General features: G+C 45.6%; 1 protein-coding gene across 2 annotated transcripts in view; it reads left to right on the plus strand.

Annotated features, from left to right (window-relative positions):
• Positions 1 to 25,987, plus strand: part of CAPZB (capping actin protein of muscle Z-line subunit beta) — a 153,615-nt gene that overhangs the window by 597 nt on the left and 127,031 nt on the right. The window lies entirely within an intron of this gene.

Raw genomic sequence — 25,987 nt, forward strand, 5'->3', positions numbered from 1 at the left:
CACCTCTGTGCCCAGGTTAGGCTCCCGCATAGCCCGGGCTAGACCCTCCTTCCCCCGTGGTCCAGGACAGGCTCCTTTTCCTCCGGCGGTCCAGGCGTGGCCTTCCGCCTCCCTCTCCAGGGCCCGGGCTAGGTCCCCTTCCCCCTTCCCTACGGCCCAAGCTAGGCCGTCGTTTCTTTCTCCCACGGTCCGAGCCGGCCTCCCCCCCCAGCCCCCCTCCGGCACTCCGACTCACCCTGGCCTCAGCCTGGATCTCCGTCACTCTCCTCCTCCATTCAGGGGCTTCAACCTGGATTTCTTCCCCCTCTCTTCCAAGGCCTCAGCCTGAACCTTCTCAACCCTTCCGTGGTCTTAAGCCCACCCCTCACCCTCCTTCCCGATACCCCCTCCCCGCCTGTACCTCATTCTCCCTTCATGACTCCCCACCTCCCTTTCCGACTTCCCACGACTCTTAGTGCGGCCTGGAGCTGCCCCCACGCCTCTATCCTAGGCTTTACCGTCCCACCAGGGCCCTGTTCCCTACCCTGCCCCCCAACCCCCCGACCCAGGTAGCCCCTTCTCCTCCACTCAAGGCGAACCTTCTTTGCAGGCTCTGTCTCGGCAAGGGTTGAGGGGAGCTCTCCAGCCCGGGCGGGGTGGTCCCTGTGCCGTGCCATCTCAGGTTTGCGGGTTGCCCCTTTTGGGGAGTCCGCCTGGGAGCCAGCGAAGGAAGGACGGGCATCTGTGTGCCCGGGAGTCACCGCGATGCGCTGCGAGCCCTTCCCCTGGTCGCCGCCCCCTGGCAGCGGGTGCGGTGCGTGCGGAGCGTCCTGCTTCGGTGCCGCCGGGGCCCGAGTGGGAGGGGAGGTGCGAGGATGGGGAGGCCACCAGGACGGGGATGAGCGCACAATCGCCCTTGTGAGGCCGCAGCATTTGGGGGGCCGCCAGGTCCTGAGTCCGCCATACGGACTGGACACGATGCACCCGAGCAGGCGCAGCCTCCCTTTCCCCCTGAACTGTCAGCTCGTGAGGGTTGGAACTGCTGATTATGGAGGTGTGTCGGATCAGGTGAGCGAGACTTGGAGACTCCGAGGAAGAGAGTTAGCTCCACGCGTGGTGTTTGTTTTGGTAATAAGAGCAGGTGCTGCCCGGTCTTTCTGACAGGCCCTGGTTACCCATAGGCCTCTAGGGGCCCCCATCCATCTTGGAACCTTCTGCAGGGCAGGGCCAGCACCCAGGTTGGAAGGGCCAGAGGGCTTCTGCCTCACATGGCCAAGGAACCTTTGGAGAGAGACCTGACAGAGCTAAGGCATCCACCTGCTGTGTCGGGGCCTGCCTGGGCTTCCTGCTGTCCAGTGCATTGACAGACTCCCAGTGCAGGGTGGATACTGATGCTTGTATGTGGACTTTGGGCCCCCAAAGAGTTTTAATGATCCCCTTAATCAAGTGTCGCTGCTGAATTAGGGTGACTAATTCAGTCTGGCTAAGTTTTTTTTTTCCTTGATATCTTCCTGTATGCTCATTAAAAATGTGGCAGATGTCATTTTTTTCATTGGCTGAGGGCCAGCTTCCTGGGGGTTGGGCACAGGGTGGGGAAGGAGTTCTTCTGGACAGTTTTGGGATGAGGACATTAAAAGTGCACTGAAGTTTTATAAATGTGCTCTTGGGGCAGAAGCAGGGGAGGATGGATGGAGTGGCCAGGTGGGGCTGCCCAGGGCAGCATATCAGGCTGGGAGGCCCCTGGGTGCCCAGTTCTCCAAATGTGGTAGGAAAATGCTCATAATGATCTGGGAGGAGCACGATGATACATGGGGCTTTGGAAGAAACCTGTACTTGGCTCTCATTTGGGTAATCAGGAAAGACTACGGAAGGGATGGAGGAAAAGGGCTAACACTTCTTGAGGGGCTGCTAGGTGTCAGACATTATGCTCAGTGCTTCACCTATATGAGCTTTGAGGACACTGAGGCTCAGGGGGTGAAGTAGTGTATCCATGCTGTTGCCCAGTCAGTGGAAATGCACCTGGCTGACTCCAGACTGCATTCTTCCCATTGTGCCAAGTTACCTATGTGTCGGAAGATATAAATGACACACAATAATGGGATACCCAGAGATGGGTAGGGGGAAGCAGTATTTGTCTACTGGCTGTGTGCTAGGTCCTTTGCAGAGGAGATCTTGCTGAATAGTGAAATGGTTATGGTGATACAGGCACATATAGCCTGAGCGAGAATCCAAGCTCCTTGAGGGCAGGGATTTTTGTTTCCTGTTTTCCCTGGATGTATCCTGAGGGCCTGGAATAGCACCTGGCACTGAAGGGAATGGCTTGGAGTGCCCTCTTTTGGGATGGTTGTTTCTATTTCCATTAACTTAGCTGCTTAGATTTCAACTAATTCTCTCAGTAACTTGTTCTTAGTAACCACTAGGCTTGTAAATAATTTGACTGATTATTGTCTCATTTATCCTCTATTTGACTAAACCCTGACCAACAAACCAGAATCAACAGTTGGGGTAGGGTGGAAGTGGTGTTGTGGAGTTGTATCATAGGTAAATGAAGTAAGACCTTATTTTCAGAAGGTTTGATGGTAGGAAAAACAGCTAGATCTCAGTTATTCATGGAGGGGAATAGTGGTTTGATGATCTAAAATGCATTGGACTTTGGAGTGAATTCCATGATTTCTGTTGGCATCAATTTCTCCTTTTCAGTTAAGAGTGCATAGACAAATGGAATTTTATTTGCTTTCCCTTAGCAGTCAATAATCTTAACCACTGTCTGTAAGTGCTTTACAGTTTTGAAGCATTTTTCTTTACATAGCTCTAGCATCTTTAGGAATTACCATTATAATTAAGAATTATGATTCTGGTGATGGATGGCAGGGTTGGAGCAGTGAAGGGTGCTGGCGTGGCCCCCTTATGCCTTGTCAGACCAGCTCACAAGTGGCTTTGCCTGGCAGGAGCTGTTAGAAGGCTGTCATTGTTACAAGATGAAACAATATAGTCGACACTACTGTGTCTTGGCTAGTTTCTAGGTATGCATAAGATACATAGTTCACCTCAGACTCCAGATGTATATACGGCCTTGTTCCTTTAAATCCATCTGGCCTCCTTTTTGGTGGGATGCTTGAAAAAAGTAGTAGCTAAGGATCCATAGTTAGATTAAGGATAAGCCAAGCCTTTGAAAGCAGATGTTCCTATTTATAACTCAGAAGTCCTGTACTTATACATTCCATGGGGGGTGGGGGAGGGAAGAGGTGACTGACAGTGCGGGGAAATGGGTGTCTGGGCAGGTAAATCAGCCCTGCAGAATCTTGTTTTCCAGGCTGGGAAATGCTTCCTGCTAGGCAATACAGAGACATGTTAGGGGGTGCCCAAAGCTATAGGATAACACTAATTCAGTAAGTGTTTATTAAGTGCCTGTGCTGGGCTTGGTGCTGCCGTGGTAAGCAAGATAAACAAGGATTTGTGCCCTCATGGCTTACATTGTAGTGGGGGTGGGGGTGTCACTTAGCTAAAGTTTAAAGGGGAAAAGCCTTGTTTAGTACATATGTACACATATATATTTGCATGAGATACAACAGGAGACTTCAGAGAAACTAGAGGCTGCTGCCAAGCTTTGCTCCCAGTCCTTGAGCATACTCTGCCATTATGGAACAAGCATCTGAATTTCACTGCGAACAGTCTCTTCCCTATGTACCAGAAGCTCTCTCCTGTCCAGGAGTATAACCTTGTACTCTGGGAGTCCAGCCTTTCAACCTGGGTAGCTTCCATTGATTGAGGGTCTACTGTGATCCAGGAATGTGTTGTAGGTTTTATCTCAGCCTTGATTTTACTAATTAAGAACTGGAAATTTGAGAGGTTAAGTGGCAGGTGTGAGTTGCAGGCCTGGGACTCAGCTCTTGGTCTGCTTGACTCCTGTGCTGTATACCCACTTTGTTTCTCAGAGATGGGTGAGCAGTGGAACCTGTAAGTAGAGGACCTTATCGCATTTCCCATCAGAGAGGGTGCGGTGGGGAAGCCCAAGGGAAGCAATTGTAAGATCGCCCATATTGGGTCCAGCTTGAGCAATGCCATTTGCAATGCTAGACTTTTACAGAGTGTTTCACTATAAGGAGGCAGAAACTTAATGTTTGAAGGGCACCAGCCAGGCGCTGTGTACTCTGCTAGTTTAGCCCACTAAATCCTCGTTGCAATGGCCTGAGAGGAAGGCTCAACTGTAGGAGGGAGGCAGCATAGTGTAAGAAGTTAAGTCATGGGAGCCAGATGGCCTTGGGATGGTAACAGTACCCACCTCATAGGTTGTTATGAGGAGTAAATGAAGATGAGATATGTCAAGTGCTTCGTGCAGCATCTGGCAGATAATTATATAAGTATTAACTATTATTTTCCCCGTTTTACAGATGAGGCCCAAAGAGGTTGTGGTTAGTCCTTCTGTACCTACTAAGTGGAGGAATTGGGTTTTCTGATTCCAGAGCTAGACCCCTTTGTTCTAGTCTTACTGCCTGCTGAAGGCTTATTTGAAGTTTGCTTGGCTTTGTGCTATGCCTTGAATCAAGAACATCCCTAATAGAGCCTGAGGCTCTATTTCATCACAGAAGACAAAGCTCCCTGTGAGCTGACACCGTGAATTGCCATAGTCTAATGCTGTGTTTCAGGTCTGGATGCCTCATCTGTGTCTGGTGGAGCCCCTTACAATCTGAGGGTCCATGCTCTCTTCCAGACTTGGAATAAGAGGGACAGGGCTGGGGACACAGCATGTGAACTCCGAGAGAGCAGAGACCTTGTCTATGTGGTTTGGAACACTGACTGCCCCTGCATTTTGCGCAGGGCTGTCTGGTACTCAATAAGCGTTTCATAAACACCAAGTGAACGAGCAGAGGAGAGCTGAGAGGGGGCTGCTCCATGGAACATGGCGGGGATTGAGCAGGACCTTTTTTTTTTTTTTAATTTAATTTTCTTGTATCATATTTTTAAATTGTAGAATATAACATATATACATAAAAGTGATAACTTTCTAAGTGCAGACATGGGTTTGAGTCCTAGCTTTGCCAGTCAGTATGTGACCTTAGGCAAGAAGCCCAGTCTCCCTTGGCCTCAGTTTCTTAATCTCTAGCGTGAAGATAACATTTTATAGGAATATCGGGAGAAAGGAATGGAATTTGAAACGTGCTTAATCCTGAGCCTGGCATGCAGTATTATTTGTCTTACCCTGCATTCCAGAGAGTAAGGGACACAAATAGAAGCCATAATTCCTGTCCTCTACTACAGGAGGGAAGGTGAGTCCCAAAAGTTAAATGTACAAAAAATAAAAAGGAAAGAAAAGAAAACAAAGTAAAAACAAAATGAAAGGAGTTAAGTGCAGCAGGAAGGATGTAGTAGTGGAAGAGACTAAACATGGGCTGTATTTGTGCTGTGGCCTACCCATCCCTGCAGGCTTGGCTCCAGTTCTTCCTCCTCCATGAAGCTCTGCAGATTGCTTGGCAGCTTGGGGGCTGGGCATGAAGGCCAGGAAGACCTTGTTCAGAGGATAGGAGTGGGGTGTGGTCAAGGAAAGGCCATTCCATTCCTGGAACAAGAGCAGAGGTCAGGGGTAAGGTCAGCCTCATGAGTTTGGGGATCAGGGAGTAGACAAGACCAAGTGGGGGTGCCTTAGTCTCAGGAGTGAGTGTGAAGTGCCTGAGTTGCTAAGCTAAGGAGTTTGTACTTGATCTGGGACAGTGTGGAGCCAGTTAAATGTTTGACCAGGTGGGTAGAAATTTGAGGAGGCTGTCAGAGTAGTGGTATTTTAGGAAGAGTAGTCTGTGGCATGCAGGAAGGTCTGGGGAGGTGAAAGAGATGGCAGTGAGGCTTTTAAAGTCATGGGAGTTTATGGGGGTCGGCCCACCCTGTGGCTATGGGTATGGAAAGGAAAGGATGGTTGGTTGAGAAAGACAGGAAGGCAGAGTGAGCTGGAGTGATTTACCACCTCTGGGGCCAAGGGGGAGGCCTCTCTGTCCCAGAGTTCTCTTCAGGCATTGTGATCGGATGGCTTATCCTTGACTCAACAACTATTTCTGGTCACTTTAATCCTAGATAGTGGCATCTGCAAAGCCTTGACATTCTATTAACAACTGAACAGGGATTCAGTCTGGTTAGCCCAGTGATCCACCTTTGCAGCCGATCTATATCTGCTGGTGGCACCGAGTTCAGCTCAACGTGTACAGTGTCTGGCTCTGGGCATACTGAAATGTTAAAGACACCCAGCGTGGTGAGGGTGACTGAGAGGAAAGCTGCAGGGTGGGCAGCTTGGTGTGGTGGTTGTAATAATAAATACTAACACATTAAATAATAAATCTCAACACAGCCCTATGAGGCAGGTTCTCTTACTGTCCTCATTATGCAGGTGAGAAGCCAAGGCCTACGCAGGCACCTGACTCCAAAGCCTGTGCTCCTGATCACCAGGCTCACTGCCTCTAGTTTGTTTTAGTTTGTTTTTCCCATCGGGTCATTCATTCCACAGACACTGAGCAGTCAGATCTATTACTATATGTAGACTCTGAGTCTTAAAGTTGAATGGAGGAGGCAAATAGAAACAATTAAGTCTAAGATTCTGATAGACCCAGGGATAAGTGCAGAACCAGCAACCTGATGTGGTATGAAATTCCACAGCACTGGGCCAGCACACCTTCGTTTCTCTGTATTTATTCCAGTTTCCGCTCCACATACTTCTGACATCTCTTGAGAAGCCTGTGAAAAGAAGCCTTCGTCTACAACTTCTAGTGTTAAATTTCTGGTCCAATAGTCCTGTTTTTCCAAGGCACAGCCCTAATGGTCCCCATTTACCTAAAGGAGTAAAGGAGTTTGCTTGTGGGGGTGTAGGACAGTGGGTACTGGGTAGAACAGTGCCTGCTGCCTTGTGACTGCAGTAGGGGTGTTGACCATTTTATTGTGGTTATAATTTATTAATCTGGGGTTTGATAGGTGGGGGTATGGTTCATTTAACCTCCCAGTCAATCTAGAGGGCTTGTGGTAGCCCCATATTTTGCTCCAGACCCAAGAAGTTCAGTCCCTTGCCCAAGGCAAGCAATCTTTAGGGGTTCCGGCCCTGAAGTTCTTGCCACACTGCAGATTGCAAGCGGGCGTTACCACTGGATCAGATTCTGCACTTCTCCACCCTCTGCTTAAACGGCTCTGTGAAGCTTCCTCTTCTGATGCTGAACTCAGGGTGGTTCCAAGTTAGGATCTGCTCTGAAACCTTGATCTTTACTTAGCAGTACTTGGAGTTCATTTCTCCAAGATTTCTACAAGAAAATTCAGGCAAGAGGACTCTACATTTACCAAGTGAAATAACTAAAATATTAAGGTTCTGAAAAAATGCTTTTGCATGGACCCTTTTTGCTGGGGTAAATGAATAGCAAGCAGCCTCTTGTTAGACTTGAGCCAGTGGCATTTCCTGGTGGTACTAGATTTACCCTTTTCCCTCTCCGGTGAACCAATGATGGGTAAGTGGAGAGTTCAGGTCCAGCTTGCTCACATTTGGTGTTGCTACTCAAGGCTTTTCCCTTGTGAGGCTTTGGCTGTGCTAGGCTATTCAGGATTTCACATGTGTGGGCTTCTTGCATGCAGTTCTGTGCTTAGAAACTGGGAGGAGAAGCCTTTGTCCACCATACACTCATGTGAAGAGTTAATTTTAGGGCACTGTGGCCCCTGAAGGAGCTTCTCTAGAATTTCTCCCTATGCTGTCTTTGGCTTTGTTTTCACAAGTCCTTTGCTTCTCTGCTGAGTACAGCGTACCTGGTGAACTGTTGGTCAGTGCATTATGGTCCCTAGGGCTGAGGAACTCCATCCAGGACAGAGCGGTCGCCAGGCTTGGCCCATCCAGCTGCTTTGCTCTGTTGAGAAGTTTTTGCTGTCCTTGCTTGCTCAGTGTGTATCCTTTTCCAGATAGGTCCTGTCCTGAAATCTCTCAGTTGTAGGGTAGTGCAGACCCCGGGGCTGCCCTGAGATTTGAGTTCTCTGACATGGTCTTGTTGAGTGCACTCTTGGTTCAGGAACTGGAGGTGGCCCTTCCTTCCTTAGCCGATTAAGAATTCATGGCTGCGTTTTCTAGTAGTCACAGCAGGAGCACCTTTACACTTGACTGCTGGATACTTACAGTCATCATCTCATTTTATTTTCCAACCCCAATTCCATGAGATCAGTTGCCTCATTTTGCAGATTTGGAAACCACAGCTCAGAAAGGTTTCTTGACTGGCTGAAGGGCCCCAGTGGGGCCCCACTCCATAGCAAGAGTTAGCATCCAGATCCAGGCTCGCCTCACGCAGAGGCTCATGCTTACTGAATTCGGCTGCCCTGCCTCTCAAGCACAGGCTCACCGGAATGCTCATCTTATAGGTGAGGAAACTGAGGCCCAGAGACCGTCACCTGTCGGTCCATCCATGGTGACTGCAGAAGTTTGGGTTTAGTTTAGAAGTTAGAAGATATGTCTGGCTAAAGTTGAAATGAAAGCAGCTGCAACTTTCTGAACTGCAGTATGTTTTTAGAAAGATAACCTGATAAACCTCAAAGTGTTAGATATGTCTAAGCCCAGAATCAGTGGGTGCAGCTTGGCCCTTCGGGCAGGACAGCTGTTTGTGCAGGACTGCGTGGAGTGTTAGCATCCCAGGCTCCTGCCTAGTAAACCAGGGCCAACAGCACATTATAGACATTGGGACAGCCCCTGATGAGAACTGTTGGCTGATGAAGCCTTGCAGGGTTCCCTTGGCTTTTTCCTGTGAAGCCACATCCCAGGCCTGGGTACCATGTATAGCATAGGGCAGGGCCCCCACATGGCTTCCAAGGGGGACAGACGTTTCTGGCCTGTTGGATTAGTCGTGTGACCTTGAGTAAGTTGAGTTGGTTACCCCACTCTGCCTAAGTGTTCTGTTTTCATAACCTTAGGAGGGAAGATGATGATAAATCCCAACCTCTCAAGAGTTGTAAGTGCTGGAACACTGTTATCCTGTCCCTTGCTCTGCAGGGCATTGTTCCATAAATGTTTGTTGAATGAATGAATGACTAGTAGGTCTTTAATAAATTTAAGATCCGCCCTTCCCAGATTAGATTGAACCATATGAAATTGCTGTTTTCCTAGGTCACTATAGACCTAAAACAGACTAAACGCTTGAGTGGAGGAAGTTCATTGTGAGACTTTGTAACAGTGTCCAGATCCCTCTTTGGGCAAAGTCTTGTGACGTTGTCAGTGTTAGGCTATTAGTGTGGAAGTGACAAGAATGGAAGGAGGTGACGGGGGTCAGCTTCAGAGATTGGGTTAGCACATTCTTTAGCTGCTGGTGTCACCCCTGGCATTTAAAGACTGTTCTGGGTGCTGGCATTGGTGGGATTGGGGCCTGGCAGGAACAGTAATCGTAATAGTGGCTGACATTTGCTGACGGCCCTGCACGTGCTGGGCGCTGAGCACTTAATCCCAAGTCACACAACTCGCCGTGCCTGGAGCTTTGGAATGGGCCTGGCGAGGCTCAGGCAGTGCAGTGCAGGTTCTGGAGCCAGATGGTCTCGGTCCACATCCACACCACGGGGACTTGGGCAGTTTCCTTCACTCTGGGTCTCAGTTTCCTTATCTATGAAACGGTGAGAATTAAAGTATTTCTGATGGATTTTGTGAGGCTTAAATGAGTTAATACATGTAACGTCAGCACACAGTAATGTTAACTGTTATTATTAACATTAATAATAATACTAGGTTATTATCAGTGATGTGGACCCTTAGTATATTATTAGAGCTAAAAGGGACTTCAAATGTGGAAACTCCCTCTGCTTTGTTTTAGGAGGAGTTTGGATTTTGCGTCGATGCTTTATTTCCTGGAGTGGGGCATTGCTTCTCCGAAACTCACTGGAAGCTCTTGTTAGCTCTGTGCCTTGCGAGGATGCACCTCCCTCACTGTGAACAAGTTATTTGAAGTGGTGCTTTTGTTCTAGGTTATAATAAAAGTCACTCTTGGCTTCATTTTTTTCTCTCCCCTGGCATGAATGGCCAGTCCTGGGTCTCTGGTTACATTTGGTGTCCTGAACCTTTGAGGGAACCAGGGCGTGATGTTTCTTGATGATCCCCATTTCCCACCCACCCCACCCCTATGTCCCACAGGTACTGTGTTTATTTTCTAGTCCCTTTTCTCCTTTACCAAAGGTGGCAGGTTTTCTTAAGTGCTCTCAGCTTCTTCTAACCAGTGAACTGCGAAGACCTGCAAGACATCACTGCCTCAGGGATTATAATACTTGACTGTAAGGATATGTGTTTGGTTTGAAAGCAAATAGAGGGAGAGAGAAAGGAACATGAGAAAAAAAAATACTGTATATTGGAAGACAGCCTGGTGTAGTATAGTGGAAGGAGAATTTTGGATCTAAATCCCATTTTGGCTCCTTATAAACTGTGGGGCTTGAATAAATGACTTCATCTCTCTGAGCCTCAATTTCCTGGTCAGTAAAATGGATATAACCTTCACAGGGATTATATAAGAATAATGTACATAAAGTGCTGTAGACCAGGGCCACATTCCTGCGTACTTAATACAGGCTCATTATTATCTGTAGGAATGATGTCATTCACCATGCAAATTAGCATCATTCCACAGGAAATGGATTAAATTGGATATAAAAACTTTCTACATCCAGAGATGTTGTGAATCTAAAGTGTAGGTAGTAATGATCACACTAAGGAGAGGCCTTGATTTTTGGGCTTCCTGAGTGCTTGTTCTTGGGCCACTTCTTGAAGCTGAGCAGGCCTCTGTACATGTGCTCACAGGATTTATCACACAAGGGGCTGTGCATTGGGCCAGCCCCTGTGGTCTGAGCGCTTGTGACACCACTAATCATTACCGTAGCCCTCGCCATTCTCCCCATTTTACAGATGGGAAATGGAGGCCTTGAGAGTTAAAAGGTATCTTTCACAAGGTCACACAACTAGTAAGGAGCGGAGGTGGCCTTCATACCCAGTCTCTTCCGATTCCTGAGTCCAGCCCTTATGTACACATTGGAGCCTGGTCCGTTTTCACATACAGGATGTCATTTTCATATACAGAGGAAAATGCCTTATATTGCTGATTCTAACTAATGTTCTTTAGTGTTCTTTAAATCTTTGCATCTCAAAGCAGGCTTTGTTAGGCAGCTGCCCCATGGTTTTGCTTTGATGACTTGGACCCGTTTTAAAGCACAGGAAGAACAGGCTTGCCATTGCAGTTCTTCATTTAAAAAGGAACCTCATTTTCCACGTAGTAACTTCTAACCAGTAGTCGGATTTGGAATGACTTCTGAAGTCCGGAATACTGTGTAGTCTTTTCCCCCCTTGCTTCCCTTTCTCCTCTGTGACCATCTGAAGCCCAGGCAGACCGAGAAGTGGAGCAGATAATGGGGATAGCTGGCATTGCCCAAGCTGGCGTTGGAGTTGGGGCCTACCTACTCCTCACTCCTGCTCTTGTCACACCACTGCTTAGGGCCAGAAATGAGCAGAGGCCACAGTCTACTGCCTACCCAGATACCCAACAGGTAGCCCACCCCTCCAAGGAGTAAAGCCACACAAAAGGACGGAAAGAAGTCCCTGACCTCAGAGAGCTTCGAACTCTGGGCCATGGATGTTAACACCTGCCTGCAAGGTGAGCAGGCTCACCAGGTCCTTGGCTCATGGCAGCCTGTATTCTTTCAACTAAATTTTGTACCAGGTGATATTCCTGAGAAATAGGTTCAGTCTTCAGATTTCCTTAACCATTTTGATTTTGTCATTCTGTCCTTTAACTTCCTCCAAGGGCATTCACTCCCTTGACTGGCTAGAATTCCCTTGACCTTGTGCCTACCGCAACACTGACTTTATAGGCTTTTTTCTCCTTGTATTGATAGACTATGGTTTCTGGACTTTCTGAATTCCAGATACACATAAACATCCTGGGAATTTTCCTCAGGAGCCTCATTTTTTTTATTCTACAGTATGTATTTGGTGCATATTGATTGTAAATGACAGATAACTGGTTGCCATGGTTGCCAAGGAAGGGCCTCCCATCACATGACTAGCAGGACATGGACACAGAGGGTTTGACTGTCAAGCCCTGGCCCTTTGTAATGATGAGCTCACAGTGCTTTGTCAGGCTTGAATCTTACTCCAGCGTCCTTGTGAGACACTGGATTAACCAATAAAATTATTTCTATGAGTTGAATCCCATTATATACCAGAATCTCTAAGGAAAGAAAAAAAAATTATTTAAAAACCTTAGGTGATAAGTTGTGTATTGGAACAAGTACAACCAAATTCCCAACCAGGTGAAGCATTCTTTGGGCCCTGGGAGAGGAAGGCAGTAACAGCTGTTACCATAAACTTTACTTAGCACTTTCCAGCATTATCCTCTTTAGTTCCCAGAATCATCCCATGCACTGGATTCTATGAATTTTACATATGAGAAAATGGAGTCTGAGAGACTGTATATAAATTGCTAGTAAGTAGCAGAGCCAGGACTTGAACCAATCTGGTCTGACTTTAAAGTCTTTGTCCTTAACCTCTGCTGTTATGGGATTTTACTGCTCACATGTGCTGGTGGCTGGTCCGGGTCCCACAGTAAATCTCTAGGGCAGTTGTGATTAGGGTCCTGTACCTAATACTCTGGAATCTAGACTCTACACTCTTGAGTAGGCCATTGTCATTTCTGCTGCATAAACTTAGTCCTGTTTGAAAACTCTTCTTTGAACCTGCTTCTCCAGTGATGCATGGAAAGACCACATTTTCCAGTACGACACTGTGAGAGATCTTCACAGCAGCTGGGTTGACCAATCCACAAAGCCAATACCCTGAGTTAAAGGAAACATCTAGGGACAGTGTCAGGATTTGATCCAGGAAATCCCTTTGATCTGTAGCTCCTTTTGGTCGCGGTGTATGTAAGAGACATGAATTGCAGGAAAGGGGATGCCCAACAGCAGGCCAAAAAATGGTGGTGCATCAAAACAGTGAAATGTGAAGGCTATTGTAGTATGGACAATGTTTGTGATGCAGTGTCCAGTAAAGCAAAGTACGAAGTCCATCTGTCCTGTCCTCACAGTTCTGTAAAATGTTCATATTAAGAATACCTGCCTCCTGCGGTTGTTGCGAGTAAATAAATGAACAGTTTGTAAGCCCTTTATTGCGTTCTCTCTTGGTTGTAGTGGATATCTTTAAGAGTGTGTGTGTGTGTGTGTGTGTGTGCGCGCGCGCGCGCATTTTTTCCCCTCCTTTTGGGTCACCTCATTAAGATAAATCCTCAGAGTGAGATTGTAGAGCTAAAGGGAGCAGTTTTCTCTCTATGCATTCTTTCCAGAGACTGCTCTGTCAAGTACCCTCTCCCCTCCGATCTGACCCCATCCTCCCTGCCTACAAACCTCTTTTCCTCAGCCTGCCTCCCTGTTCTGGCCAAGTCAAGAGGGCTCTTTGCTTTCTTGCGAAGTGTCCTATTCTAAGGTTAGCCGTCATGGTTTTTGCCACATCCATCTCCATGCCAGAACTGTTATTTATTAACATTTTTCTTTAAATTGCCTCACTTTTTAACTTATATTATTTAGGGAAAAAAAAACTTTTTCTTTACCACAAATGGAAAACCAGTATCAATTGCCATAGATAGAAAGTACACATTAAAACATTAAAACAAGCATGTATAACTATTGATATGAAAGACGCTCATCTGTGGACCACCTGAAATCCTCCGGTGACCACCCATGCCTGGCTCATTCCTGTCCCTGGGCCTCAGCTTGCATCATCCCTTCCTTATCTTCCTCCCAGCAGTTTGTATCCATCCTGCTTACCTATCCTTCTGGGTCTGGCTCCATCCCACCTCTTGTCACCAAGCCTTCTCTGACTACCATATCTACAAGGAGTCTGAGGGTTGGGCACTCATCGCTGAGTAAAAGGAGGCCCCTGCCCTTCAGGATCTCACAGCCTGCTGGGGAGATGGATGGTGATCTAGTCTAGTATGAGTGCCCAGGGGCAGGGAAAATAAGGAAAAGTCACCCATAATCTTACCTTGCCAACACCTTTTGGTATGTTGCCTCAGTGTCCTTATCTATTTGTACTTTTAAAAAGCTTTTCATGTAATTGAGTTCATACTGTCTGTGCCATTTTTATATCTTGCTTTTTTTTCTTAGTGTTAGATTTTTCTCGTTATAGACTCTTCATAACACTCTAAATGACTTTATTTGTATTTATTCAGTTGATTAGAAGTACTGTCATTTTCTTGACCATTCCCCTATAGTGGGACAAGTAGGAGCGTCAAGGTTTTTCTTACACATCTTATGGCAGTGAGGGGCTTTGTAAGCACCTTGTTTTTTTGTTTTTGTTTTTGTTGTTCATTCTATTCTTAACTTATTGCATGTTATGACTGCAGTGAGGGGCTTTGTAAGCACCTTGTTTTTTTGTTTTTGTTTTTGTTGTTCATTCTATTCTTAACTTATTGCATGTTATGACTGCTCTCGCAGATTGTGTCTTGTGGGTACAAACCCTCTCTCCCTACTCATGTATTTACACTTTCAAAGCCTCCAAGCCCAGTTTGTGGCATATAAGGTGGAGACAGTTGCAGTGATGCTGCTTTTAAAATAGGGTTTTAATGGAATTCTTTCATAAATTTTGATTTTTTTTTTGTTGGGGGGGGGAAGCATAATCTATTAGAAAGCACTTGATATGTGTTTCTCTAATAAATGAGTGAATCTTAGAGTCCGATAAGATTTGAGTGTTTGGGGAGTCACTTTCCTCCTGTCTTAAAACAGATGCGTGCTCCTGTCTCCTGTCTCGTGGACCTGGTAGTTTTCGAGGAGAGTTCCACTCCTTGGAACTGTAGGATGGGACACCCCTGCTCGGGAGAGGCCTGCAGTATTTTCAAGCCACAGTTCCCAGCACCTGATATTGGTGTGGAACAGATGTGGGGAAGCATAATGAGGTGTTATATGAACCCAAATTGTGCTTTAAACCAAAACAGCCCTGGTAATTTGGGCTCTTGTGAGATTGGAGGCTCAGAGGGGGGCCTCTGGCCTCTCTGCACAGTCTAAAGGAAGCATGCAGTGAAATAGGCAGGAGAGTCTGATTGCAACAACTGAAATCACTGAGGCAAGGAAATGGATTAAACATTTAACAAGTGGCTCAAGTGTCAGGAGTAAAGGGAGGCCATTTCGCCAGTAGCCGATGCATAGTGTTTGGACCTTTGGACCTTGGCATGCTTGGGGTGGGAAGGCTGTTGGCTTAGGTGAGATAAGCGTAGGAGGAGGGAGCGTCCCCCCCCACAGGTGTCCTGGCTGCGGGGGATACTCCCCTATGGAAGAGCTGCTCTGGGCCTCTGGGTTTTGCCCCTCAAGTCATTGTCTCTCCTTCTCTGTATTCCCCCTTCTCTTTCTGTTTTATCTTTTCCCTTGATTCTTTCTTATTTTAGCCTTCTGCTGGGGTGAGCCCAGAATGTTGTAGGACATGTTTCCCTCCTTGGCCTGCTACTAGCACGATGTTTGCTGTGTTTGCATGCTATCTTTACTATTACTTAAAGATTTTCTTTTAAATTTGGCTGCATACTAACATCACAATCTACTTTAGCCTCTTCCTTAGAGAAACATCTGCAAAATCATGTTTGATGTTATATTTTTTCTATGCATATTAAAAATGGGTAACCACTAAATTGCATTCATCTGTATCCCCTCTGAAACCTCTCAGACCTGCATTGGGAAATGCTGGAGGGGCGGTGTTCCAGTTTGCTAATGCTGCCAGAATGCGAAACAACAGAGATGGATTGGCTTTTATAAAAGGGGGTTTATTTGGTTACACAGTTACAGTCTTAAGGCCATAAAGTGTCCAAGGTGACACATCAATCAGGTGCCTTCACTGGAGGATGGCCAGTGGTGTCCGCAACACCTCTGTTAGCTGGAAAGGCAAGTGGCTGGCATCGGCTCCAAAGTTCTGGGTTCAAAATGGCTTTCTCCCAGGATGTTCCTCTCTAGGCTGCAGTTCCTCAAAAATTTCATTCTGAGTTGCTCTTGGGGTGTTTGTTCTCTCTTAGCTTCTCTGGAGCAAAAGTCTGCTTTCAATGGCCGTCTTCAAACTGTCTCTCATCTGCAGCTACTCTCTCAGCTTCTGTACATTCTTCAAAGTGTCCCTCTTGGCTGTAGCTCCTCTTCAAAACGTTACTCTCAGCTGCACTGAGATCCTTCTGTTTGTCAGCTCGTTTATATGGCTCCAGTGATTTAATTTAGACCCACCCTGAATGGGTGGGGTAACACCTTCATGGAAATTACCCACTCAGAGTCATCACTCACAGTTGGATGAGGCGCATCTCCACGGAACACTCAAAGAATTACAATCTAATCAACACTGATAAGTCTGCCCACACAAGATGACATCAAAGATAGTGGCATTTTGGGGGACATAATACATTCAAACTGACAAAGGCAGGAAGAACCCTGCAGCTGGAGCCTGGGCCCTAGTCCAGGTCACATCTTGGCCATGGAGGCGCTGTGTAGGTCTGCACTATTCCCTTCCTGTCTCTGGGCCTCGTTTTCTTCTGCCTGTTGGGCTAGATGAGTGCCAGAGTCCCTGTGCAAGAATTCCAGGATGCTCTTCAGTGGCACCCCTAAGGTTACCCAGCCCCCACACTGGGCCTTGAGAGAGCTCCGGATTTGACCTGGGCGTGTACTTAATTTTCTCAAAGAAGTGGAGATTTAAAAATATTGCGGGATCTTTTTGTCTTTGCATGTGCTTATTTTTACTTGGGTTTCAGCCCTCACTGCTTATTGCAAAGGAAGCCGCTTAGTGAGTGCAAGGAGGAAGGGCTTTGGAGCAAGTGAGGATCCTGAATCCCGTGGTCCCTGTGGTTGTTCACTGCCTCCTGGCAGGATGTCTGTGCCAAAGAGGAGGCAGGAGCACAGACCTACCCAGTGCCTCACCCCCAGCCTGCGGGAGGCCCACGGGAGTGTAGGGTTAGCGCTGTCGTTGTCCCAGGACAGGGTTGTTCTCAGATGTAGATGGGGAGCTTGCCTTCTGGAGCCAGGCTGCCTGGGTGCAAGTCTTTGCTCCTCCACTCTTACTTAGCTTGGGCTAAAACATAACTCTGAGACTGTTTCCTCATCAGAGGGTTTATGAGGTTAATTAAATGAGACAAGGCAGGTAAAATGCTTGTTGTTGCGCCTAACATGTAGTAAAGGCTCCACAGATATTGTTGGTTTCATCATTATCAAGGAAATACCAGGTGTTGAATGGGTGGTAGCACCCGGGACATGGTGGGTGCTCCATGACTGGTGGCTGTTGCTTCTTTCACACAGTGACTGGAGGCCCAGGACAGGGGCAGGAGGATAGAGATGGTTTTCTAAGGTCAGATTTTCCATCCTCTCCCTCTTCAAGCTTTTCTTGTCTGTAACCCTCTAACAGAGACCCTGGCACTGGACCCACGTGCTGTCCCACCTGTGCTAGAGCACAGAGCTCTCCTCTGTGGTTGGCTTTGAAAGAATTTTTAACTTGATTTTTGAATAAGTAATTCATTCACAAGGTTCAAAAGTAAAAAAATAATATATGAATACAATGCTATATAATGAAAGATCTCCCTCCTCTCCTGTCCTATCCTCACACGCCCAGCCCCCTCTTGCTATCTCCCCCACCCCTTGTTGTCATGTTAATATTTCTAGGGTCTCCATATTTCTTTTTTTCTTTATTAAGGTATTATAAACAGACAGTAAAATTCACCAGTTTTAAATGCACAGTTTATGAATTTTTGGTAGTAGTGTACAGTTGTGTAGCTATCACCAGCAGTCACATTATAGAGCAGTTCTCTCACTCTGAAGAGTCAGTCACCTTGTGTCCCTCTGTGCTTCTCTCCTCCCCCACCCCCAGGCAACTGCTGATCTCTTTCTGTCACTATGATTTTGCCTTTTCTGGAATTTTGTATAAATGGAATCGTACAGTAATCTTTTGTGTTTGACTTCTTTTACTTAGTATTTTTTTTTTAAAGTTCATCTATGTTGTGTATATTAATATTTCTTTCCTTTTTATTGCTATATAGTATTCCATGGTGGATATACCACAGTTTATTCATTCACTAGTTGATGGACATTTGGGTTGCTTCCAGTTTTGGGATATTATGAATGGTTCTGCTATAAATCTTCATGATTAAGTTGTTGTGTGGATATGTGTTTTTTTCTTTCCTTCTTTAGAAAAATAAATATTTTTATTTTCAGCTCTTTTTACATAGAAGAAGGTATATGTACACTTCTATACCCTGTGAGTTTTTTTGAAAGAGCCTCACCACCAGATGAGAATACTCTTATGGAATCTTTAACTTGATCATGTGTCCCAGTGTCCCAGGAGCTGAGTGCCAGGTGGTCCTCTTGGCTCCTGGAGGGTATCCGTCTGTTGGGACTTCAGAGAAAGGTGGTGTAGGTGGGCACGGCAGCTGCTGATCCCAGCCAGCATGGCTCACTCTCCCGGTCATGTTCATGTGAGGTGGGGTCACATAAATATTTTGGCATCAGGATTGAATTGCAAAGGCAAGTGGCTTGTGCACTGACTGCTAAGAAATCACATCCTGTTACAAAACCAGAGGTGCTTAGCAGAGGTAAGAGATCCACCCTTTTATGGTCATTTTACTTAAGTGAGGTTTGGGGGCCTGTTTTGAAGATCATTTGGTTTACTCATTTGGAGAACAGCAGCACAAGTTATGTATGCTCAGAACACATTTCATTAATATCAAAGTAACTTGTACTTGTTCCCAGACTCTGGCCTTCTGCACCCAAATGCCCTGTACTAAAATACACTGTTCTGAACTTTTGGAGGGAGATTAGGGCTTGAAAAGAATATGCAGATTTGCATTAAAAGGGAAGGCTAATGTGGCCTTTTCCTTATCGTCTTGTAGTGCTATTAATAGACATAAAATTGGAGAAACCAAATCCGCTGTAAGAACAGAAATTACACGTTGTTTGATGATGTCTTCTATCTTACAGAACTGTGCTGTCCTCGGATTTCCACGTGCTCTGTGCCTGTGCTGTCCAGCGTGGTAGCCACTCACCACATGCAGCTTTTGAACACTAGAAATGTGGCTTGTGTTAATGAAGAACTGGTTTTAGTGTTATTTAATTTTAATTAGCTTAAATTTAAATAACCACATGTTAGTGGCTACTGAATTGGATAGGTTCAGACAAATGTTTTGACTCCCAATGAGAGGTTTTCTTTCATTTTAAAAGTTACTCTAGATAAAACCACAGGGCATACTATTAAAGCTGGACCTGTTTTTAATTATTTTTAAGCAGACTAGGTGAATGTGTTTTTTCATATGTAGTATTATTTATTCAGCCCATTCACTGGGTGCCCCCTATTTAGCAGGCACTGTGGTAAGTGCTATATTGGCTAGTCAGAAGTTATCTACCATACCTCCCACCCTTGGGCCTCAGTTTCCCCATCTGTAATGAAGGTATTGGATTAGATGGGCTTTTTAAGTCCCTTCTTGTGCAGGCATTTTTATGATCGCGTCTTTATGGAATTAATAGTAATGGTGCTGCTTTATCGAACACCACTGTGTGCCAGGAATAGTACTCAAGTATTTAAAGAAATGCATTATCTCATTTAAATGAAATAATGTAATCCTTGTTTGTCTCAGTGAGACAGGTGAAATTATCCTAGTTTGATAGATGAGAAAATTGAGCCTCAGTGATGTTAAATGGTTTACCCTTATTTACATTGCCGGGTTAACTGTAGAATTAGGATTCCCACTCAGGGCTGCTTCATTCTAAGTTCATCTTCAGTTAAGTCTATATTTATGCTATGGCTGTTTTAAAAATAGGTTTCATTTCCTTAAACATTTAGAGTTCTTATTTTAAGTAAAAGTCCAATCAGGTTTTTTTTTAGCAAAATAGATTTTACCATAGTCCTTGAGTCTAAGTTCAGCAGTGTGCACAGAGGCCAGGCCATCCGTCGAGCTCGTGTTCTCCTCCATCCATCCATGTCCCTGAAAGGGCTGCTTTGAGTGTGCTGTGATGGGAATGCCCCCTGGATGCTGTGCTCGGCTCAGACTGGGTGAAAGCTGGCTGCCTCCAGGAGCTCCAGGGTAGAGCCTGCCCCTGCCATGTTCTTTTGCTCCTTTGTGTGCTACAAAGCAGTGAGACCCATGGCAAGACTCACTGTGGGGCCTGAAAGTTGACCCCTCCACCCCTGCTTATTAGCTGGGTGCCCTTGTGCCTGTGAGGCTTCATTCCCCAGCCACCCAGCAGTCCTCTGGAGCCTCTGCCATGAGCCATACACTGTTCTGGGTGCTGGGGACCCAGTGAATAAGAAAGCCCTGGCTTCCTGAAGCTTACATTCTCAATGATGATGAGGAGCTTTCTTTTCCCATCCTTGACTGTAACCTACCACATGGGGTTGTTTTGAAGAGTAAACAAGGTAACTGGCCCTAACCAGGTATGGTTGGGTTGGTTCCTAAAGGCCAATCATGCAATTCAAATAATATGCTCATAACAATTCAGAACAGAGTAGTTCTGTGGCAGTGATTGGCTGTTTAGCTTGAGTCCTTGCTGCCCGCAAATGGCCCTTGTAGCTGGGCTGAAGGAGCTGACCCGCTCCGTCAGCTACACAGAAGAGCGAAGGATGTGGATAGGGCATGGAGCACCATGCTGGCCCGTGGTGGTCACCCAGTAAAGTAGCATTCTTTTCTCCCACCCCTTTTTCCCTTTTTTGGATAAAGAAATTCCACCCCTTGGGAACTATGAAGTTGAGGTTGGAGCTGCAAAAAGAGTGGTTGGAAAATTAAAAACCAAATAAATCAAAGCAGGTGTCCCATTTTCTTTTTAAAAATACCTTAATATCCATATTTTTCTGACTGCAAAAGTAACACTTATTGTATTTAAACAACATAGAAATGTGTAACTTAGAAAGTGAAACCACCCCTTAAATCCACCCCCAGGAGTACTGCTGAGAGTTTGATATACATGTCTAGAGATTTTCTGTGCATATACTTAAATTATTGTAAAATGGCTCCACCCTGTATTGACAGTTATTCACCCTGTGTTTTTCAAGTGTGCCTTCATTCCTTCCAATACCTTTTTCTGGGCATGAGGAATCAGGGCACTTCATTGGATAAAACTAGCCTTGTCCTGAGGCCAGAAAAAGGAAGCACTCTTCCTCTGAGTCTGGGACGCAGGCCTGGTGGATGATGAAGGAAGCCTCTGGCAGGGCGGACGGAAACGGGAGGGAACGTCTAGGAGGGGTGGCAGCTTCCCCTCAGTGTGCCCTCCTGCAAGAAGCTCCAGTGCTTGTGCCCTGGCTTTCCTGACCTGACAGGTTTCTCCCTCGGAGTTTAGAACCCAGAAGTCCCATCTTGTAGGAGCTGGACAGCTGCCTGCATCATTCAGACTGGACTTAAATACGATGCTGTTGACTTCCATTGGCCATGTTTCTGTCAGCTGTTTTACATCCTCTTAGAAGGATTTCTCTACTCTTTTGGATTATGCAATTCTCAAGACTGACTTTCAGACTGATTGTCTTGTTTGCACACATGTGTGGAGATGGGCAAGAGTGGGTGGTAGTAAAGAAGGGAGGACAAATGCTGTGAACTCAAGTAATCAAAACATTTTAATTATGGAAGTATTATGTTGAACCATAGGAAATTGCCATTTTTGGCAAAAATGGTTTACCATTGGAAGTTTCATACGGTTCAGTTTAAGCTTCATTGTGGACAGTTTGGATCATAGGAAAAAGTCACTTTTAATATTCTCATTTTTAATAACCTCTTCCATTTCTCATATACTCATGGTTTTGGATTAGTTATGGTTACAGAGTACATATAGTTATATATTTTGCTTTTTAAAAATTAACATAACCTTTGATTTTTTCCATGTTTAAGAACTCTTTATAACCATCTTTCTTGAAGATTAGATAGATCACTCAGTGTTCCCTGATGGTTAACCTTATGTTGCCTCCAGCTTTTTGCATTATAAATAATACTATGGTGGTTGTGATCCTTTATTCAGTTTTTCATATATGTGGATTCTTTCCTAGGCTGCAGTGTCATGAGTGATATGATGTCGTTTTGTCAGAGTGTGAGATATTGACAGATATTGCCAAATTGCTTTCCAGAAGTGTCATGCTGATTCATAATGCCACCAGCAGCACTAGTGCCAGTTCATTGCTTCCTTGTCAACATTGGGTGTTTTTCTCCCTTAATTTCCATTTTAATAAGCAATATATAGCAGCTCATTTCTCATTTGCATGTCTTTGACAAGGTTGAACCACCTTTATCACCTGTGTGTTTTCTATGTACACTTAATGCTATTTCCTCCCACCTTTGAGGCATGTGTATATTTGCTTGTACTAAATTAGAGTTGTCAGTAGGTAGTACTGTAAGAAAAGAGCTCCTCAGTTGCACGTGGTGGATTATGAACAGGCCTCCAAGACATTGTTTGGGGAATTAAAGGTGCCTAATTAGTGCAGATGAGGCCGGAAGCAAGTGCTGTGGGCCTTTGCAGTCCCTGGGGTCCAGTGGTGATTTCTGTGCCATTGGCCACCTTCAGCTGTTCCATGAACTTGGTTGAAATTTGATCACTTTACAGTATGGATAAAGAGGTCTAATTAGCTGTAAACCCCTGGAAATTCAAAAATTAGAGAGCCCGTTAATCCCAAGGCCCCTCCCCTTGTGAATGGCTCTAACTCCCCTTTGGTTTGCTGCTGTGCTTTGGTTCCAGCAACATAGAATGGCATCCTTTTTGCTGGAACTTCCTGCCTAGCCCCCCACCCCGCCACACACACACATACTCACTGAGCTAATCTCTAAGTAATAGTCTGGAATACTGGTCAGTATTCCATTTCCTGGATGAAAATCCTTAAGCGTGTCCTGTTAAGGTGAGTGTAATGACCCTTATTTGTGCCTCTCACCGTTTAGTGACCCAGAGGAACAAAGATGTCTTGTGCAGCAGCACTGCTTGCTGAAGTTGCTCAAGGCTTAAGCTTCACCTTTCCTTCTCCCTTTAAGATGTTTTGGTTGGGTTTTAGGTTCCTGTGATCTGAGCAGTTCTTGTCATAGGCTACTCCCTTTCCCCTTGCCCAACTGAAATGCATGGGCAGCCCCAGTGAAACAGTCTGTCTGAGGATGTCCCATGGTTGGAAGGTGTGATACTGAAGGTCAGGCTGGGCCTGTGAGCTGGAGTATGCCATGCCGTGAACTCTTTTCTCTGCAGTGGAATTTAGCATGAATAAGGATGGGCCTGGATTCCATCTAAGTCTATTTATCTATGGACCAAGAGCACCTACATTTAAGGGAGCCCAGGACTGGTTCTTCAGGCTAGTGTCCTTGGAAAGATGTTACTGTATTCCACCCTCTCTGCATGAAACCAGAGATACTATATCTTGTTTTTTTTTTTTTTTTTGCTGGTTTCAACTCAATACTTTAATCCTACCTTGGATTTGCAACCTGATCCTCTTCTGAAAGGTTCATTATTATTCAAAGGTTATTTTTGGTTTTCTTTTGTTTGCTTTTCCAAGTTCTTGTTCCTCTCTTCAACTTGTGCCATTTACTGTAGAGTAAATTATTGGTCACTCTTAAAATTAGCAGCCTTGCATATAAGAATCCACACTTTAAGCATGTACCCCACTCCTCTGGAATCCTGGGTGGTGCTATAAAATGCAGGAAATTGATATTTATTTTTGCCTGTGTAAATATCTTACTCCAAGATTGTGACCTTTATGGCTTAGAGAGAGAGTATTTGGTAGCCTCTGTGGTGTCTGTGGACCTCTGAGTCTGCCAGCCCTTTTGGAAGAATGCCAGATGAGCTGTACTTTTGTGCATTGGGGCTATTCTTTTCTCTCTCAGTCACTCTTCAGTGACTTCCATAGAGCAGGGATTGCAAATCCAAATGCCCACAGTGGCAAGCAGATAAAATGAGTGAACTAGCCAGATGAAAAGATCCACGGACAAGCTAGGGCTGTGACAGATGGGAGGGCATGTGCTTTGGGTGATCTATTTGTAAACTGCCAGTCTGTTTCAGGATAAATTAAACCATATATTTCAAGGAATAAAACAAATTAAAAACGTTTTAATGGTGCAGACACAATGTAGCCATTGGGGGTCAGTGATGGAGCCCTGCTTGTGTGACTGCCATTTCATCATGGGCACACCCATCAGATGTGGTTCTTTCAAATTGTCCTCTTTTAAAGAAGTAGTTATAATTTTATTTATAAAACAGAAATAGAAACATACTATCACCATAGTCTTTGATGATATGAGCTCTGGCTGCAAATGCTGGTGTCCATGCTTTTGTTACCAGACTCCACTCTTATTAACCCATTCTCAGCACAACTTTGGCTTTTCGTATTTCTTAGATGAACACCTTTGTTTCCTCTTAGCCCTGCTCACTGCACAGGAGGCTTTCATTGTCTTGTGTCCCTTGGTTGTTGCCAGCTTCCCCTGCCCTGTACAGGGGGCTGCATTAATTGGCCTAAGAGGTTCTGAGCTGTCAGCCCCTGTGGACCCTCTACTTCCGGCCTGCTTGGGTCTGCAGTTTGGCTTTCTCTTTGCAGTTTCCTGTGAATTCAGTTTTGACTCATACCCCTCAGTCCCTCCTCCTTCCCTTTACCAAGGGTTTTATCTTTTCTTTATGGCTTTTGCTGACATCTGCAGTTTCTCACCAGAGAAGCTTTTATGCTGTTGTGGAGGCATTTTAAACGTCATTTAGAGAAAGGGCTCAGTGATTTTCTCAGATGTGTCAACTGAAAATGTTTCTACTTTTGCTTTACAGTCTCTAAACTCTACTGCTTGAAAGAGTGCTTTTCAGTAGTTCGGAGAAAATTGTGATGATGGCTTTCTGAAATGAATTACTGACACTTTTTTTGGCATTATGGTTGAGAGCGGGAGCTTGGAGTCAAACAAATTGTCCTCTTTTAGAGAAGTAGTTTTTCCCACTTTCCAGCCGTGTGGCCTTGGGCAAGTTCCCTCAAATCGAGGAGCCTCTTTCCTCAGTTGTCAGTTAGGCTGGTGGTATGTGCCTGCAGGCTCGTTGTGACGATTGAACAAGGAATGTGTATAAGTGTGCAGCACACAGTAAGCACTCAGTTAATGGTAGTTCTTAGTAATTTTACATGTGTCTTAGATAAGAGCAGTAGAAGACTCTTCAATACCATTTACTTGACTTTCTGTGGAAAAGAGTTTTGAAAATCAGGATGCTGATGTTTCAGGGTGAGATAGGTAAACTTGCAGGATACAGCTGCTCTTTGGTGGATATAGTTCATGTGGCCAGTATTTCATGTCTCAGTCCCACCTGGCAAGTCGCCTCATCCTTCTAGTGAGTGCCGGGTGTGTATTATAAATATGGCAAAGATGATGCCACTCATTGCTGGCCTGGCCTGTCCTCTTAAACAGCTCTCCTGGCCAAACCTTCTCTTGGCCCTTCCTTTATTTCTAAGCTCTTATGCAGGACCTCTTACTGGAGAGAGTCCAGCCCTAGGGAAACAGACACAATCAGGATCCGGTGCCTGGCCTCCAGAAACCCCAACCTTTCTGGGAGACCAACCTATAAGCAAATAATAGTAACAAGAAGCAGCAGACACAGGGAAGTGGTTGGAAGTGCAGACTCGGAGGTGGCTGCCCGGGTTCTGGCTACTGTTCTTAATCTCTTTGTCCCCTGCTTTCCTCACCTCTAAAATGTAAACAGAGTGTTGAGGTATAACTTAATGCATCTAACATGCTTCTTCTACTGCCTACCCCTTCCCTCCCCCAATAAGGGCCTAGATTGTTTGCCTTTACTGTTTTCAGAAGCATTGATTCAGCAAATAGGCACCATTGTAGTGAACAGGAGAGTCTCTGCTTTCATGGGGAGAGACACGGTTATTTCTCATAATGAGAAGTGCTGTGAGGAGGCAGGATGGGGTGTAGGACCTCGGAGGATGGGAGGCCTCTGCAATGGGACCTTCAAGGCCAGGTGAGACTGCTGAGAGAGAGCCTTGGGGATGTTTGAGGAAGCGGTCAGTGGGTGCAAGGGTACAGAGGTGAAAGAGCAGAAAGAAGGCTCTGTTAGCAAGGGAAGACACCAT

Source organism: Choloepus didactylus, chromosome 2 (assembly GCF_015220235.1).
Source record: "Choloepus didactylus isolate mChoDid1 chromosome 2, mChoDid1.pri, whole genome shotgun sequence".
NCBI classification, from domain to species: domain Eukaryota; kingdom Metazoa; phylum Chordata; class Mammalia; order Pilosa; family Megalonychidae; genus Choloepus; species Choloepus didactylus.